General features: G+C 41.0%; 1 pseudogene across 1 annotated transcript in view; it reads right to left on the bottom strand.

The window, feature by feature from the left end:
• LOC105541354 overlaps positions 1 to 3,517 on the bottom strand; it is an 8,856-nt pseudogene extending 5,339 nt beyond the window's left edge. Inside the window, exon 1 of the transcript XR_001006332.1 lies at positions 3,424 to 3,517. The product of XR_001006332.1 is annotated as an Ig heavy chain V-III region VH26-like (transcript). The remainder of the gene's footprint in view (positions 1 to 3,423) is intronic.
• Between the last annotated feature and the right edge of the window lie 1,959 nt (positions 3,518 to 5,476).

The following is a 5,476-nucleotide window of genomic DNA, read 5'->3' as shown; positions in this document are numbered from 1 at the left end:
AAAATTAAGGTGTCACTGGAGGAATCTGAGTGTCTGGTGGCTGCAGAGGACATGTACTTCAATTCCGCCAGCCACTGCAACAATCACTTTCAAATGTAGCCCTGACTAGTTTCATACATTCTACAATATAGGCTTAGAAAAGATAGAGCATGATCATCTACAAAAAAAATCATAAAATAAATAATTAGCTGACATAAGAAATCTGATAGAAGCATCTGTGGAACATAAATTTTGAAATAATTTGCATAAATACTTTGAAGTATTTACACTTGATTCTGTAGTTGGTCTATGTGTAACTTTATAAGAAATTACCAACATGGGCTTATTTTTAATAACTAACACTTTATTAATATCATGCTTGTGAATGTAACAAAGACCACAGAGTAGGTTCTATTAGAACTAGTGATAAAAAAGTCAACTTTGCAAAATACTTAGAGAGATTTATTCTGAACCAAATGTGAGGACCATGCCCTGTGACACAGCCCCAGGAGATCTTGAGAATATGTGCTCAAAGTAGTTTGATTGCAGATTAAATTTAGTAACATCAATCCATACCTGTGAGATATATGTTGATTTGGTCCATAAAGACAAAAGAACTAGAAGTGACGCAGTGTTGGGAGGGGATTACAGCTTACAGGTGAATTAAAAGATTTTCTGATTGGCAGTTGATTGAAAGATTTGAAGTTTTATCTAAAGACGTGAAATCAGTAGAAAAAAAAATGACTGGGTTAAGATAACGGGTTTTGGAGAAGAAGATTCATATTATGTGGATAAAGTCTCTTATGCAGCCATACTTACTGACAATAGATGGAAAGTGTTTTCTGTTAAGACAGTTAAAAGATGCTAGACTCTCAACTAATCTCCTCATTATAACACAAAGACCTGGAAAGGAAAGAAGATTCACTACAGAATGTAAATTTCTCTCACAAAAGATAACTGTGCAGGGAAATTTTAAAATATGTCAAAGAAATAAATTTTAGGCTAAAAGCCTTTGATTCTTTTCAAGGACTGCTCTCTGTCATATGATGCTATTCCTGAGTCACGTTGGAATTTGCTATCTTACTGCTACCAAGAATCTGTTTTCTGAGCTTTGAGTTCTCTGTTTTCATGAAAATGCTGGTTAGTCCTAGTCAGGGATATCAGAAAATATTTACTGACATAATCACATTGAAGTTGAGACTTGAAAGATGGTCTCAGATTCTTCCCTGCAAACCTTTTCTCCTGACACTAGAAGAAGAAAACTTACCAGAAACAATTGTTAACATTTCTTCTATGTTCAAAATTGCCACCCATTAGGAAAATAATTAAACTTGCAAGACTTATCTTTAGAAACAAGTAGTCCTGTTGACTTCTAAAGTCCTTTACAAAATCTTTATGTGGTACATGTGATATTTTGATAAAAGAATATTATATGCGTATCTGGATAACTGGGATGCCCTTCATTTCAATCACTAATTATTTCTTTGAGTTAAGAACATTCTAAATCTTCTCTTCTAGTTATTCTGAAATATATACTAAATTATCAACTGCAGTTGTCTATGTGCCATTTCAGCATTCCCTTCCCACCAGCAAGGTGTGAAAACTCCTATTTTTCAACTTCCTCATCACCATTTGGTACTGTCTATATTGTGTATTTTATCCATTCTATTACATTGGTAGGATTTTTCAATATTAAAATTACATTTACCTAATGAAAACCCAGTTGATCACTTTGTAATATTTATTTTTAGGTGCAGTTTCTATTCAGGTCTTTGCCCATTTTAAAATTAAATTGTGTGGTTTTGTTGTTCATTTGTAAGGTAATTTGTGTATTTGTAATAAAAGTCCTTTTCCAAGTATTTGATTTGCAAGCAAATTCTCCAAATCTATGGCTTATTTTTTCACACTCAGAAGGGGTTCATTTTCAAAGGCCTAGGTTAGTTTATTCATCTATGAAAAGAGGATATTTGGCCAGGCGTGGTGGCTCATGCCTGTAATCCTGACACTTTGGGAGGCTGAGGTGGGTGGATCACCTATGGTCAGGAGTTCGAGACCAACCCGGCCAACATGGTGAAACCCCACGTCTACTAAAAATACATAAATTAGCCAGGCATGGCAGCGGGTGCCTGTAATCTCAGCTACTTGGGGGGCTGAGGCAGGAGAATTGCTGGAACCCAGGAGGCAGAGGTTGCAGTGAGCCGAGATTGCACCATTGCATGATAACAGGGAGACTCCATCTCAAAAAAAAAAAGATGATTATAATTCTAAATTGTTAGAATTATTAGAATACTAATGTAAGTTGAAATTATTTCAGCATCTGGAATATATATCAGTTTTGGTATAACACTAGTGAGAACAATTTGTAGAGTGTTCTGTGTTGACCAGAAATCAAAAGATGATAAAGTGACGATCATATTTGAATAATCTGGATATGTGAATTGTATTTCGTATTCATCTCCTTCTGTTTCTCTATGAAGAGAAAATGGATAGATGACATCTCTGTGTGAAATGAGAAACAAATTTTTTAAGATGATTCTAAAAGAAAGTTGTGAATACAATCATTCATGTAATGTTCCGATACAGGGCTGTGGAGGGGGTGGTGGCTGCCAGTGGTTGCTGTCAGCCACAGGATTGGTTTGTTTGGCCACTGTTTTGTCCATGAGAGATATTGGGCTGTGATGTCTACATGCAGGTGAGTTTCTTAATCTCAGATAAGGAGAGAAACATGAGAACACAGAAGACAGGAAAATTGAAGATCTCACTACATCAATCACATTCCACTGAGGAGAACTTGTCACTGAGAGACCCAGGGATATGCAAGAATAGAGAGGAGTTTTGGGGATATTATCCATGAAAGAACGGATCCAACCTAGTTGACCTCCATGGAAGGAGGGTTTAAATGTTGACAGATAATGCTGGCTTATGTCAGGATTCCCACAGATTTCAGAAAGAGTTTATATTAACAAATGCCATACTTAAAATTGATTACGTTTTTATAATTTATTTTCCCCTGTTGGGCTGCACCACAGAAGAAGGAGGGTCTCAGAATCCTTCCTGATCCTCTATGAGTTCCTGGTGCAGCTCCTGGAGGAAAAGCTTGCATGGGGGACGGAGCCCTCCTCATGTGCAGTCCTGAGGCTGTCATGTCACCTCACTCACCATTGCCCTTCACTGTCTCTTATACACATCTAGATGTGTATAAGAGACAGGTCCTGAGGCTGTCACGTCACCTCACTCACCATTGCCCTTCAGTCACTTCCTGAATACTTATCAGTTAACCTTTCAGAAACTTGTGGTATTTGGCAGTGTCTTTCCCAGGTAAGAAAATAGTACATTCTATTTATTCCTGCAGGCACCTGTCTCTTTAAGGAGCACGGGTTGCAGCTGAGTGCTTGGTAGTGGATAATTAGCGGGAGGAGGTTTGTGTGCATCTTGTCATCTTACAGAGTACACCCCGCACGGGATCCACACTGACAAGCATGCCCTCCACACTGACAAGCATGCCCTTGGGCTTGCTCAGCTGGAGGATGACAGGCATTTTTGTCTGTGAGTGAGTGAGGCTCTCCCGCTGCAAGACCAACAAGGCTCAGGCCTCTGGCTAAAGTGCAGCCAGCAAAGGGTCCAGTGCCCAACCCTGAGAGCTCCTTCCAGGTGGCAAACCACTTTGTAAGGGAAAGTTTTCCTGTCTGGATCCCATTAATTTGTCTGCATTTTCTGCATAAAGGGCTTTATCCAGAAACATCCCCACAAGATTATAGAGTTTCAAATCCAACTGAAGGGCATTATTCATGAAGGCCCTCATGACAAGTCTCCATTGCTCATTAAATGACATTAGTTATGGGATTCACCAGAAGTTTCTGGCCTTTTAGTTGCACAGATCTGCCTCTACAGCAGTGGTCCCCAACCTTTTTGGCACCAGGGAATGGTTTCATGGAAGACAATTTTTCCATGGATGATGGCAGTGGGTGGTTACGGGATGAGTCTGTTTCACCTGCAATCATCAGGCATTAGATTTTCATAGGGAACACTCAACCTAGATCTCTTGCATGCACAGTTCACAATAGAATTCTGCTCATAGGAGAATCTAAGGTGGAGCCCAGGCAGTGATGCTCACCCACCACGCACTTCAGGCTGGGCAGCCTGGTTTCTAACAGGCTGCGGACCACTTTTTCACTGCCTAGCGTTTGGGGACCCCGGCTGTAAATGCTTGGAGATTGTAGAATGTACCCTCTGAGAAGGGGCATAGAAAACTAGGAGTCAGAAGAGCTCTTAAATCAATGCATATTGAATGGATTCTTGAGGAAAGAGTGCAAAGAGGAATATCCCTACTCACTCTCCCTCTACCTGGCATCATCATTCACAGGGACCTACTGGAAGAACTGGGGCACTTCAAGATAGTTTAGGCTTGTTAGACCAGGGATCACCAGAAAAGGAAACGATTGATGTGTTCATGCGGGTTCATCAGTTGCAGGTTATTTATTACTTCAGTGCAGGGTGTTGACCACGGAGAAGTCTGTGAGTGTCTTGGACAGGAGTACATGGGAAATCTGTTTCTTCTACTCAAATTTGCTGTGATCCTAAAAGTGTTTTAAGATAGATTTAATGTAAAAGAAGTGGCAAAGACATTTTGGAAGAAATGTTGGCCACTTCCGAGAAATTATGTTTAGTCTTACCATGTGATCAAGCAATCCTGCTCCAAATGATTTATCCATTTGATTTTAACATTTATGTCCCCACAAAGTCTCCAAGGGAATGTTTGCATCAGCCTGATTGATTGCTGCCTTTCCCACTCCGTAAGTGTTACTTACATGGTGACAGGCGAAAAGACTATTTCCTATATAATTAGAGTGTAGAAATCCTTCTGTTGCTTCTTTTCCTCAATTACTTAACCCATTTTCTAAACACGTTTAAGCCTCATAAATCCTGTCATCTCCTCAGCCCAGCACACCTGCCTCCTCCCTCAGGATTTCTGACACTCTCATGATGTGGATTTTCACACCGCGTCTTTCACACAGTAATACATGGCCGTGTCCTCAGATCTCAGGCTGCTCAGCTCCATTCGGCAGTGTCTGTAGACGTGTCCTTGGTCATGGTGACTCTGCCCTGGAACTTCTGTGCGTATATTGTTTCAACATCTGCAGCATCAACAGGTCCCATCCACTCAAGCCCTTTTCCAGGGGCCTGTCACATCCAGTGCATGTAGTGGAAGGTGAAGGTGTTTCTAGAAGCCTTGCAGGAGACCTTCACTGAGGACCCAGGTTTCCTCACCTCAGCCCCAGACGGCACCAGCTGGACCTGGGACTGGGCACCTGTGAAGAGAACAAAGGAGTGGATAAAATCTCCCTTGACTTTACCCAGTCCCCTCATCAGCCCTGGAACTTAGGATTCTCTTAATCTGTAGATGCTGCCGCCACCAAGAGGAGGATCTTCCAGGTCCAGTCCATGGTGAGGTGCTGTGCTCTGGGGGCTTCTGTAGGGGAGGGATGTTGTTGTTGTG

Source organism: Mandrillus leucophaeus, unplaced genomic scaffold, assembly GCF_000951045.1.
Source record: "Mandrillus leucophaeus isolate KB7577 unplaced genomic scaffold, Mleu.le_1.0 Scaffold2384, whole genome shotgun sequence".
In the NCBI taxonomy this organism is placed as follows: Eukaryota; Metazoa; Chordata; class Mammalia; order Primates; family Cercopithecidae; genus Mandrillus; species Mandrillus leucophaeus.
Note: the sequence above shows the minus strand (reverse complement) of the source record. Positions and strands in the feature narration are given on the sequence as shown.